The 14,061-nt window shown below is 37.4% G+C and overlaps 1 protein-coding gene across 4 annotated transcripts in view; it reads right to left on the minus strand.

Moving 5' to 3' along the window:
• Lrrtm4 (leucine rich repeat transmembrane neuronal 4) overlaps positions 1-14,061 on the minus strand; it is a 776,499-nt gene that overhangs the window by 371,558 nt on the left and 390,880 nt on the right. The gene's annotated exons all lie outside the window — the stretch shown is intronic.

Here is a 14,061-nt window from a genome sequence, read left to right on the forward strand (position 1 = left end):
AAAATTACTTTGCCCAACAAAAAGCAGGAAACACTTTAAGAAAATGTGTCCATATTCTCAAATATTGTTTATAAATACTTGTTTACATTTAAAGTGGGATGTGATATAGAGATCAATACTTTGCATTGGTATGGATCTTAGTTTATTGATACAAATTTAAGATCAATTTTGTTACATATGTATATTTCTGCTCTTGATTAAGGTATTGCGTTTGTGTAGTCCATTTAAAATGTAATGTATAATTAAGAAATGCAGGTCAATAGAACATCATATATAATAGTCAAGCTTGTAGTCATGTTAGTTAGGTTTCCTAGATGTACAGAGATGTATTTCAGATGGATAGATATTCTTCAGATTCTTCAAAGACTATGACATTTAAAATTTTTTAAGAACTTAAGACTTCTCACGACAGTGAGAGACATCTGTTCCTGGCAGCACCAATCTTCTTCAAGAGGATGATGGGCATTAAAGATGGACCTCATGGAGTTTGTTAGCCATTTGGGCAAGAAAACTGCTCTTGCCTGAACTGTTTGATTATACTTGCCGGACCCAGAGAAAAATGACTGCTAGAGCTGCCTAAAGAAAGTGAAACAGTTCTTCGGGGTTCCTACTTCATGGAAAAGTCTACAAGACATTTCTGTGTCTACAGGACACAGAAAAAAAAGTGACTTACAAATTGACAATATAGATGGAACTATCTTTGGAATTTCTTGCTACATGGGAAAGTCTGCTAGATACCACGGGCCGGTACACTGAAGATGGGTATCTACAATGTTCCAGAAGAACTTTGGGTGACTGTCAAGGCAGTGAGATATCTTTGTCAATTTTAGAGTTTTGGAAGTTGCTTATTATGCACTTCCTGCTAAAGTAGATAATATTATATCCTTCTGGGGTCTTTGATGGAGTTGAAGAATAAATAGTTATAACTGTAATTTTCTTTAGTTATAATAAAAGATAAAGTAGATATAAGTATTTTAACTGTGACTCTTGTTTAATACTTGTTTTGTTATATGTAATCTTGCTATGTTAAATTTAAAACCTTCCTTTATGTTTGGACAGAAAAGGGGAGGTCATGTGTGGGGTGATGTATGCTGTGAATATGTTTTATTTCATTGGTTAATAAAGAAGCTGCTTTCAGTCAATGGCTTAACAGAGTAAAGCCAGGCTAAAAGAGATATATACAGAGAGAGTAGGTAGAGTCAGGGAGAAGCTATGTAGACACCTGCAGGAGACAGACACACCAGAAACTAACCAGAAAGTCACATCCACGTGTCAATACACAGGGTAATAGAAATGGGTTAATTTACATTATAAGAGTTAGCTAGAAATATGCTTAAGCTAATGGCCAAACAGTATTTCACATAGTAAAGTTTCTGTGTGATTATTTCTAGTCAGAGCAGTTGAGAAACGAACTGATAGCCTCTGTCAACATAATCCTATTTTCAGGAAACATATCTATGAAACTCACAGTATATCCGTTGGTTTCTAATTTGAATCTAAAAGTTATAAATAAATAAATAAATAAATAAAACAAAGACATGAGAAAAACCTAAGGTCACACTTGTGTATTGACAGTGCCACATATTAATCTGCTTTTACCTCAAGTTAAAGTTACATAAACATATTATGGTATCTCTACACTTTAATGTCATCTCCATATTCAAACAAAGTAGCACCAACAATGATAACAGACGAATTATGTGTAGTTTACCAGTGCTTATGAGTCTATATACATGTGCAACACAAGCTGGATTTGAAGCTTTAAAAATGTTCTTATACACACAGTAAAGGCCCAGCAGTAAAATTATGACAAGCATCTATAGTCGATTTTGAATTCTGACTTCCAGTTTACATACAGCAGAAAAGTTTTAAAAAGGAGACATAACTCAGTCATTTGGGGTCATATTTAAGCAATTCTTATGTCTTCTGCAATTTTACTACCTCTACACATTCACACTGATAAAATACCCTGTAGGATTTCATCTGAGTCACTGAGCTGGCTAGTTTTATATCAGCTTTATATCAGCCAGAGTTATCGGAAGAGAGGAAGCCCAATTGAGAAAAAATGCATTGATAAGACTGAACTATAGGCAAGTTTTTAGGACATTTTCTTAGTGATTGATGCAAGGACACCCAGACAATTGTGGGTGAGATCAAAACTTGGTTATTGGCTCTGGGTTGATCAACACTTGGTTATTGGCTCTGGGTTCTTTCAGAACATAAGCTGAAATAACGGTGACAGAAAGTCAGCAAGCTGCATTCCTCTAGGCTCCCTGCCTGTGTCGCTGCCTCCAGGTTCCTGCCCTCTTTAAGTTCCTGCTCTGACTTCATTCCGTGATGTTATATGGTGAGGTTTAAACCAAGTGTAAGATAAATAATTTTTTTCCTCTCCAATTTGTTTTCTCCCTGTGTTTAATCATGGTAACAGTAATCCTGACTAAGAGAATCACCATTTCTCAGCCAGTTCCTTCAAGCAGACTTGCATCAGAGTCTAAAATAGAATATGTTTTATAGCCAATGTCTTTGGAGATGTCCAACGAAGGCATGGAAGTGGAAATGAGAGAGGGAGAAGGAAGTTTTTATGAAAGCCACATTTGAGATTGAACCAACACATGAGAAACTCTGGAGCTATGTTGGGTCTCCTGAATTGTTTATCAAGGTATGTCAAGACAACTAGACCTTTCTTATCTTATAAGTATGAGCCATTGAATATCATATGTCTTAGAAAAAGGAAAGTGACCGGAGACAGTTATTCTTGTGATTAAAATAGTTCCCAAGGAAGCTCACACCAGAAGACTCCTGCTAATAACATTCCCAAGATTCTTTCATGTACAAATATTGGGGAAAACTGTCACAGTCCTCCACAGACTTGGGCAAGTCATAATCACTGTATCAAGTCAACAAAATGATAAAAACATGTTTTGATGAGAATATTCATATTGATAATTTACAGGAACAGGTAATCAACAATGGTTGACATAAGGAAAAATGTTCTGATCCACAGAAGTGGATGTAGACCACAGGTGACCTGTACAGATCTGCTCTGGAGCCAGGCTGTGGGCCATAGTGGAATATACTCAGAACAGCTGAATCTTTCCTACGTACAAAAAAATAAAATATTTTGAAAAGACAGAAAGATGATAAAATTTCTCTTTGCTCCTTACCTATGGACTGTCCCAAGGTAAGTTGATTAGAGACAAAATCAGGCAGTGCAAGTCATTTGGGGAGTGTCAACAAGTTTATGGGTGGTGCAGGAGAATTGTCTGTATTCTGTCAATCATGTTTTAAATAAATGCTGATTGGCCAGGCAGGAGGTGTAGGTGGGAAAACAAGGTAGAAAGTGGAAATGATGCAAGGAGAGCAGGAGAATTCTAGGGAGGAGGAAGCTGATTCCCCCCACTCCTGCCCAGATCACTGAACCAGCAGGATGTGAGCTGCCCCACTGAAAAAGGTACTGAGCCACATGGCTAACATAGATCAGAAAAATGGGTTAATCAAGATGTGAGAATTAGTCAGTAAGAAGCCTGACCTAATGGGCAAATCAGCTTTATAACTTACAGAGATCTCAGTGTGATTTTTCTCTGGGACTAAATAGCTGGGAGGCCAGTCGGGAAAGAAGCCCCAACAAGCAGGCCCCCTCATGTAACATATGGGCATGGTATAGCTGGAGAAAAGGGCTATAGTATTGTAAGGACCCAGTATATTAATTGAATAAGTAAACTGGATCCAATTCATAGAATTATAAAACTCTTTCAAATGTATTTATATCAGCATGAAAGAATGAAAACATGAGTAGGTGATGGTATTACTAACACAGGAGATAGAATATTAGTAAATACAACACATTCTTATAACAGAAATTGCAAAAGTAGAATGGAACATTTAATAGGTGAATATTCCTTTACTGGTATAGCCACTGGTTAGTTGGCTATGCACCAGCAAATAACATCCCAACCATACTTATGTGAGCAATCTTCATTAACCTCATAAGGTCACAACTAAAAGACACTAAAGTAGCTCAGAAGAGGTTCAATGAGAAGAAGATACAGTAAAGAGGAACATATGTGGTCATAGCACATTATTATATGATCAAAGGATATGATTTTAGGGGAAATAAAGAGGAAAGGAAAAAAAGAAAGTAGAAGGAGTAAAACTAGAAAGTGGTCATGGGGAATATGACTTAAATGAGGGGAATAATAAAACACAGCTGATAGCTGATATAAACATGGAGATAAGGAACCCTGGGAAAACTTATGAAATTTAAAGAAAGCTTTAAGTTGATCATGAATATGAGATTAAGGGAGAAATAAAGACATAGGAAGTCATTAGGTATAATGAAGGGTGTATGAAAATTCCTCATAAATATATGACATTGTTAGGCCTATTATGTTAAAAAATTGACATAGAAGAGAAATACATTGGATAGTAGATAAACACTACTGAAAGAGGACTGTGAAACAAACCCATCACCAGGTGTAGACAACTCCATAATAGCTTTTCTTCTAGAGATGCCAGACTGAGCCCCCTAAGGTTCTTGATATTGCAGTTGGTGATAAAACCCTGCTGCTGCTGTGTGGTGGAGGCACATGCCTTTAATCCCAGCACTCAGGAGGCAGAGGCAAGTGGATCTCTGTGATTTCAAGACCAGTCTGGACTATAGAGTGTGTTCCGGGACAGACTCCAAAGCTACAGAGAAACCGTGTCTTGAAAAACAAAACAAAACAAAACAAAAACCCTGCTGCTGAGGAAACCACATACCTTTGTGGCAATATTTCGAGAGGTGAAGCTGGAGCTATGATGTAGGATTCCCCTCTGTATGGTGTGATTACCATTAATGAATAAAGAAAATTGACTTGGCCTTATAGGGTAGAATAGAGTTAGGTGGAGAAAACCAAACTGAATGTTGAAAGGAAGAACACTGAGTCAGCGAGAAGCCATGGAGCGCCATCGGAGACAGATGCACTGAGACTTTGATGGTAGATCATGAACTCATGGTGATGCACAGATTAATGAAGAGGGGTTAAATTAAGATGCAAGAGTTAGCCAACAAGAAGCTAGAGATAATGGGCCAATAAGTGATTTAATTAGAGTAGTTTCTGTGTGGTTATTTTGGGGCTGAGCAGCTGAGAACCAACAAACAGCCTTCTTACAAGAGAGCTGAGCTAACAATCTCTTCCATGGTGGCTGGATTTGATAGTGGTAGAAAGTGCTATGCATGCTGTGGGAAGAAGACATCAAGGCTTTTGCCTCAATGTGAAGCTTATGAATTGCAGTGCCAACCAACATGACAAGATGTACTATTTGGAATAGTAGCTGCACATGGTAACCAGACACTCTAATGTATTGGTTTTAACACCATATCCACAGGAAGTAATATATCCCTAGTGGTGTGAGCCCAGGCAAAAATTTTCTAGGCCTTAAGGCTGAATTTATTATCACTGTTTAGATGAACTAACATGGTGACAAACGGCTTTCCTGATAGTTGTCTAAATCCATAGACAAATTACCCCTCTCAACCTTAGTCAAAGAAACCTCTCTTTAAAGTAAATAATACTATTTACTTTAAATAGTAAAGAAAGTAAATATTAAATGGCTGATGCAGAGACTCAAAACTGAACCTGGTGGTTAGAATAGACAACACTCAGCCCCCCAAATGGACATCTAGGCAACCACATCTAATGAGCAAAACGACTGATAAAGAAGAAACATAGAGAATGATACAGAGAAGCATTACCAAATGCTATCTATCATCAGGGTATGACACAGCCATTGCAAACATCATCCCACAATAGCTATAGATACTTTCACAGAATCTGCCCAAAACTGGCCCTGTCAATAGTCAATAATGGACTGGTGAAGGATTTATGGGACCATAATCCTCAAGGCCTAACTATTGGCTACTGATGAATTCTGAGGAAGGAAAAATTAAAATCTGAAGTTTTATATGCAAAGTTAATCTACCAGGATATAGTCATACTGATTAAAATCAGTTGGTAATAAAACAAAATCTACTTGGATTAATGTGTGAATGAACCTTATAAGGATATGGTAAATCTGTGCATGAGGGAAGAGTTAGAGAGAGTAGGGGCCAGAATGATCATAAGTCGTTCTATGCATGTATGATGTCATCAAACCAAATTCATTCAGTAACAACAGAATCCTCTAGAAACAAAAATGATTTTCCTTTTATATCATATACATATACATTACATAATCTTGAATTCTTGGTGTCTATTAATTTCATGACAAAAACAGTAGTGTCTTTACACGCAATAAAATTAACATCTGAACTATCAATTGCATTTTTCTGGTATTATTTGCCAATGTGCTTAGGTAAAAAATGCTGTTATAGTCTCAGAGGCATTAAGAATCTAAGATTATTATTCTGTAAAGAAAATAACGGTGAAAGTTTCCAAATCTCATTGCTGTAATACCTCATTCATTGTGTCATCTTTTATCCATGGTCTTTCCCCTGCTTCAATCTCTGTAAAAACATGAAGTTTCTAGCTCTTTAAAATCTAAATGTACAGTGCTTTTTGAATGATGTACATGTTTCTGTGTGTCTTTTATCTGATGCTTCTGTTGCACAGAATTGAAAGTATCCCTGAGCGTTTTTGAACCTGTATATGTAAGTTCCTGCTTTCTTCAATATTATATATCTATCATTTGAGAACCCAGAGACTAAGAACAAAAGTATGACAGTAAAGGGGTTGTATGCCTAGTTTCAACAAATGTCTAAAAGAATTCTCCTTTGTTCTTCTATGTGTTTTGTACAATTTTAGTTTCAACCTAGGCTTTTGGATATTTCAAAAAATTAATGGAATCATATATTCAGCATAGTGAAGATTCAAGCACATTAAGACTATAGAGATTTTTCTGTCCAGTTACTAAGATATTTTCACCTAGGCTTATCTCCCTTCTTCCCAAATGCAGCTTTCTCTCCTGGCTTTACACTTTCATATATGTTGTGTACTATGATAGTTTCTCTGTCTTTCTCTATATTTGTCTTTGTCTCTGTGTCAATTTCTTTCTAGTTATTCTGTAGTGAAATTCTACATGTTATTATAAGAAAAGCTATTTCATCCTGTGCTTAACCCGCTTTAACCTTTAAGATTTCAGAATTCAAGACAAGACAAGCTATTATACTGTAACCAATCATTGGAACCATGGCAGGTGGCTGTCAGAGCACAACTTGCAGAAGCCTCTTCTCTCCAGGTGGGCTCCCAGGGAGTGAAAGTCAGCTCATTCTCGGCAGCAGGTGCCTTTAGCCACTGAGCCATCTCATCAGCCCCCTTTTTGATTGTTCTTAAACTGTGAGAAGTTCTCAATATTTACTGTAATGGAGCTCATTTCATGCAGCCCTTGGAAATTTTAAAAAAATAATTCAACTTATTTTTAATAGCAGAGGGAAATTTGAAAGCCTTGTGATGTTAGACCTCCCATGCTCGGTCAGTCTAAATGCTTTCTGTAGTCACAGTTGATTCTTATTTATGGCTTTAGCAATATGGCTGCATGTCTTGGCATGGAAACTATGTTCCACCTCCTGGCATGGACCACTTATTTAGAGTGCCTGCCTTCCTTTCTCACTTGTCTCTCATGAACATGTGTAATTAGTTCTCCCCCGTGGGTTGCTATTGATTGTACTCTGGCAAATGCAGCCTGAGAATGCCTTAGATGTCTTGCAAGATGAAAATCATTTGGCACACCTTGAAATATTGGTGGGAAAAGAATGAGGGGCCAAATTTGTGACAGATGTGAGAACTCAGTTAAGATGGGCAAGTTTATTTAATAAGTTTGGTAAGAGTGTGGGTAATTTGAATTTATTCTTAAATTTGTAACCATTATTCTATTTTCCTAAGAGCTAGATAAACAACAAGCTAGCATTGTCTTTAAACACAAGCTCCCTCATTAACTGACATGTCAATGGGAATTCTTATGCATTTGAAACACAGAAATGAAACTAAACCTTACATTAGTATTTATTACACAATAAAAATAATAATTTTTAAAGATAGCTACAAAGAAGAATCATATTCTATAATTATTAAGACCAAAGGAATGAAAGAAAGAAATTCAAGGAAGAAAGAATTTTGTACCCACCGTTTTAGTCTATGAAAATTTCTTACATGTATATGGTGAATTTAAATCATGTTTGCCTTCCCAATTCTCTCTCTCTCTCATATACTGCCATCTTACACTAAAGCACTTCTTCCCATGCCACCCGGTTCTACTTTTTTGTCTTATTTCTTTATGTGACCCACTGAGTTTAACTAGAGTTACATGCAATAGTGCTATGCTCCAAGGATTTGTTTTGTCTCCCAGATTAGGGCAAATCTCAATCTCCATTTATGTCCAGTATGACAAGGAAACCAAGAGCATGGACTGCAATGGTCAGCAGCGAGTTAAACCAGGAAGCAGAGAACAATTGGATAGGAGCTAGGGTCAGGATATACTCCACTGGGCATGTCCTTGTCCTTGCCTCAGACCTACTTCTGCAAGTTGAGCTCCACCCCCTAAAGCTTCCAGAACCAATCAGACAGGATCATTTGTTGGGAATCATTCTTCAAACAGATGACTCTATCTCGGGGACATTTCACATTCAAGCCTACCAAGAGGGAAGGACAAGCAAGAATAAGAAAACTTATGTAGTAAATATCTACATTCCATGTGTGTATGAAATATGACTAAGGGTGTGTAAAATTCATAAGCCATTGCTGAAAGTCTGTGAAGTATTGTGTATATTTATGATATAGTGGGGAAGACAGAAAATAGAGCAAGCTTCTAGAAGAACATCCTATGTCATGTGCCTTTAGTTTCTTCAGGCTTGTATATAGTCTGCACACAGAAACATTTCTCTAAATAACCTACTTTTATTTCTGAATTTTAGAAAAGAGAGTTGATTGTGTCATTCAAAATTCTAAATTGATGAATGAAGTCTAAGGTCCAATTGATCTTGTTAATGGTTCTTGTATTAATTTATGTCACAATTTTTCTGAGCCAATGATTTATGGACTACAGATATGCAATGTGAGTTTAGCTTAAGATTTTGATGTTCTGGCGATGAAAGGAACATAGAGTGGGCTTTTGAAATGTACATATCTGAGTATCTACCTGACTACATGTTGAAACATATGATTAAACTTTGCTGAAATAGGTCAAATATTGCATTTTATTTTATCAATTGTTTTATTTCTTCATTGAGGTCTCTAGAATCCTTCAGTAAAGTTCTACATATATCCCATAAATCATTAAATTTCAAGAAGACAGAATTCATCCAGATCAGCAGTTCTCAACCTGTAGGTTGTGGCTGCCTTGGGGTCATATATCAGATACCCTGCATGTCAGATATTTATATGATAGTTCATCACAATAGAAAAATTACAGTTATGAAGTAGCAATGAAATAGTTTTATGGTTGGGGTCACCAAACATGAAGAACTGTATTAAAAGGTCACAGCATTAGGAAGATTGAGAACCATTGATCTAGGGTGTTTATCAATGCCTCCGACTGGTATATCCATGAAAAAAGAAATGAAAAAAAAAAGTTAGGCTGGGGTGATGACTCATCTGGCAAAAGGACTGCTGTACAAGTATCTTAGTTTAAATTCCCAGCACCCATGTAAAATTTTGAGAGTCATATCCTGTGTATGAATAACCCCAGAAAAACCACTAGGTCAGATACAGGAGTACAGCTGCCTCCAGGCTCACTGTGTTGGGATAGGGTACCAAATGCCCTCTGCTTCCCTAACTTCACCGAGACATAAGGTCACAGTAATATATCACATGCAAATCTGTATACAAATTTACGTTTACAGACACACACACACACACACACACACACACACACACACACACACAGAGCGGGGAAGTTAAGAACCAAGAACAAGCCTCTCTCACCATATCTCTTTCCACCCAGAAAGCATGTCCACATGTGTATATCATCGTAGATGCTGAACTAGTGCTGCTAAATATTTCTTAGGGTTCAAGGCTGCAGAACAGTTTTGTCAGGGGGCTCATAGACCAGTGGAAGATTCCCTTAAGGAGCTTACTTCCCAAACTGTCAGTATTTTCTAGGAGAACTGAGTCAAGTAAGGGAAAATCTAAGGAGAAAGATGTCCGCTGGATCTGCTGACTGTAGCTTAGGTAAGGAAAAATCATTCATTAGGGTGGCATGCTTCAATGTTAAACACCAACTGCCATCTGCCAGCTTCTCACACATAGCTGAACTTGGGGTTCCATGAGGCTACCAAAATCATTTTCTGGCTTCCTCCTGTGCTGAGCGTTTGTTGCTCCAAAAGAAGGCCCTTCCTGCCTACTCCAGAGAACCTTGGCCAGCTCGCATTATTGACTTGATGCAGATAATCAATAGAGTGCTCTGGGGATATTGTTTTTCTCCAAGCGAGGCTGAATATTTGTATTCATTCCTCATTAATTTTAACTTTAATACTTTCTCCAGCTGCCACTTGGATGTCATCTGTTTAGCAGAGTGTAAAAGAGTGCTTTAACAGAGTCAGGGCCTCCATAATAGAGTGGAGGTCAGTTGTTAAGTAATTCTGGGTAAACTGGAGGAGATTTTTTTTCTAATAGGAGCTCAAGTGTCTAGGAAGCAGTGTTGACAGGGGTAGAATTTCAGTAATACAAAATCAGTAGAATTCACTTTTCTTTTGTAGGTACAATGTTTTTAAAAAGAGGGTGCAAAACCTTTAGGGTACCATAGTTTTGTTACTCAAACCTGGTCAGAGCCCTTTCATTTTCTTTCTTGTTTTTTTTTTTCTTCCTTTGTTCTTTCCGTGTTGAATAAAAATAATTCTTTATGAGCACAATGAAGATTTGTCAGTTTTCAAACTGAAACACTGGAGATGGAATTCTGTGTTTGCTTTGTGAACTGAACTGGGGCTATATTTAAGAATCGTGTAGAAACTCCCACTTACTAAGCTCGCCCTTAGAAATCCTGCTTGTCATTAGTTGGGACTAACTTTTGCATCTATGTCTGTGGCAATCAGAGGCTTCATAGCACACCCGCGAGACATTATTTTACCCTTTGGGTATGTCTGTGAAAGATTTTCTCTATTATGTTAGTTGCTATAGGATGATTAGTCTTACTGAGGTTGGGATCATTCCTTAGGCAGGGCTCCTGGACTGTAGGGTTGTAGCACTGGTCCTCATTGTTGCCTGTTTGTTGATTGTCATTGAAATGAGTCTAGCGTTTTCAAACTTCTGTCGCATTAACTTCCTAGCTTAACAGACTATACCTTGAACTAAGAGTTACAGTAAACCCTTTCTCCATGAAGTTGCTTTTGTCAGGGTCTTTCATCATAGTGACAGAAAAAAAAAATTCTAAGATGCATGTATTTTATGACCTTGTATTAAAAAAATAATCAAAACTTTCTGCAATAACATATTCCTGTGTCAGGGTTTCGCAACAATCCCCACCAGCACTCTCCAATTGCTCTGTCCTGAATTGCTAATATCCTTTGTAGGAAATGACACTGGTTCCCCACAAGAGACAGAAAGCCTGCTCAGAGTTGCATTCAGCATCATTGTGCAGGTGTACCATTCATCCAGCAACAACCTTGGAAACATTTCACTTCCTGGGCCCTGGTTCATTCATTTGTAAAATAGAGAGCAGTCATACCTTCAGGGTTTTCTATCTGAACTGAAGAAAGTAATGCAAAAAAAAAAAAACAAAAGTACATGTGAAGTAACTGCTCCATAGTTATTTTTCTCCTATTCAGTCTCCATCCACCTTTATTGACTTCCTGTAAGACTTCCTCTGCCTTGCAATTTGTACCAGCTCATTAATACACTCAGTGCTCACAGGTGACTTCCTCTCCATTAGAGAAAGGCATGCAGAGATGAGTCAGGTGAGAGCTGTGCTCTTCCTGGGCTTTGACATGCTGCACCTGTGCTGTCTGAGGATCTGAGAAGGTGCCTCCTTACCCCCTGCTATGTGACAATTGGCCACACACAAATTGAGTGAAGGCTGCCTGCCTTTCTGGGTGCAAAGGTTTCAGCAAAGAAACTGCTTTTCTCGGCTTCCACGTTTACATCGGCTGATTAAAGGATCGACTTCCCTTCATGTGCATACATGTGTATTTGTGTGGGTTCCATATGGTAAAGCATGTATGTGGGGCTTAGAGGACAAGCTGAGGGAGTGGGTTCTCTCCTTTCCGCTTGTGCATTCCTGGGATTGAAGCAAGTTTGTCAGGCACAGAAGTACGATCCTTGACCCTCTAACTCATCTCACATTTCAAAGAGAAATACTAACAAATGCCAATTTCACAGGGAAAAAGGTTTTTTGAGTCATTTTCTCTTTCTTAAAATATGGGGATAAGGACCGTTAGGATCATGGAAAAGGATGAAAAATTCCATTCTAAAATTATATCCAATTTAAAGGGCATTGTGCTTTATTTTTAAAATCTAGATTTTATTTCATAATAAGAAATATCATTCTAAAAAGTTCCAGGTGGTTATTCCTTGGAGCAAGCAGTGCATTGTTAGGGTTAACGGTGCTTTTTCTCATTAATGCTAAACCTTATGAATACTTTTAGATATTTGCCTAAGGGAACACATAGTACAGGCAAACTGTCAACCCACATATATGCAGACAGAAAACTCAATCAAGCTTTGTGAAATCTTGTCAGGAAAAATAATTACACTCTTGATTTAAAAAGTGCAGTTTTTTTTGTCCCCAGCGACAAAGGAAACATTTAATTATCAAAAGCTTGTAGTGGTCCACAGTTGACATCCAATTTACTTAATTACACAAAATATGCTGTAAGACATTATGTTTCAGATAGCTTAAAACTTTCAGAATCAACTCTCAGGCATTGAGGAAAAGTAACTATTCCTCTCAGCTCTTCTGTGAATTACTAAAAATCTAATTGATGTCAATCAACACAAGGGAAGTGTTGGGGCTGAGCAGAGCAATCTTCTGTGGCTTTTAGCTGGTCAAGGGTGCAGACTTGACACTTTTATAAATGTTGTGACACTCTTTGGTTATTTGAATGTGAAATGTTCCCTAAAGGCTCCATTGCTTGAGCACTTGGTACCCAGACAACAGAGTTGTTTGGAAGAATTATGGAAGTTGCAGCAGATGGAGCCTTGCTGGAGGAAGGGAGTTACTGGAGATAGAACTGAAGTTGTATACCCTGGCTTAATTTCCTGTTTCCTTTTTGTTTTCTAATTGTGAATATTGTGACCAGCTCATCTCCTGATCCTCCAAGCATGCCTTCCCTGTGTTGATAAACTGTACCCCACAAACTGTGAGCAAAACCAAACTGTTCTCCCATTGGGTTGCTTTGATCAGATATTTTATCACAGTAATAAGGAAAAAAACCAGTTATGAGTAATTCTAGAGTCCATACCTAAGGATTTTATGTTGTTGTTGTTATTTTTTTTGTTTTGTTTTGTGGTAGGAGACATTTTTATGTTGCTAGGCTATTTCAGTTTTACTATGTAGTTGTGCAGGTTTTGAACTCCTGAACTTACTCCCTCCATTCTCCAAATGTCAGAATGCCAGACATGAGCTACTAAACCCAGATCATTCTACTAACTTAAGACTTTAATTATATATACTTTATGGTTTATCCTATAGATAAACTAAAGAAGAATTTTCTTCATTTCACTCTCAGTTTTTGCTCACTTAATTACCCTCAAATTAAATAGAAATATAATAAATTTTAATTGAACTATTGTATAAAGATTTCTACATTTTGACAATTTGATTGGCAAAGGAAAAAAAGAAGCAAAGTTTGTTGGATTTGATATAGTCACTAATTAGTCCATCATTTGTACTTCTAGGAATTTATGCTGAAATGACAAGATACACCTACAAAGATATTCTTTGTACTTCTATTCAGGGTAGATGTATATGATAGAAAAAGGAAATAGAAAGCCTAAAAATCAGACACCAAGGGACAGAACTTCAGGGTGTCAGATGTGGATGGGACTATTTATCGGGCCGTGAAAGACAACACATATGTTTTGGATTTGAGAACATGTTTCTTTTCCTGAGTTTATAATGTTCTAGTGCTGTTTTCTCATGGAACCTCCTTAATCC

This window comes from Myodes glareolus, chromosome 6 (genome assembly GCF_982192425.1).
Source record: "Myodes glareolus chromosome 6, mMyoGla1.1, whole genome shotgun sequence".
NCBI classification, from domain to species: Eukaryota; Metazoa; Chordata; class Mammalia; order Rodentia; family Cricetidae; genus Myodes; species Myodes glareolus.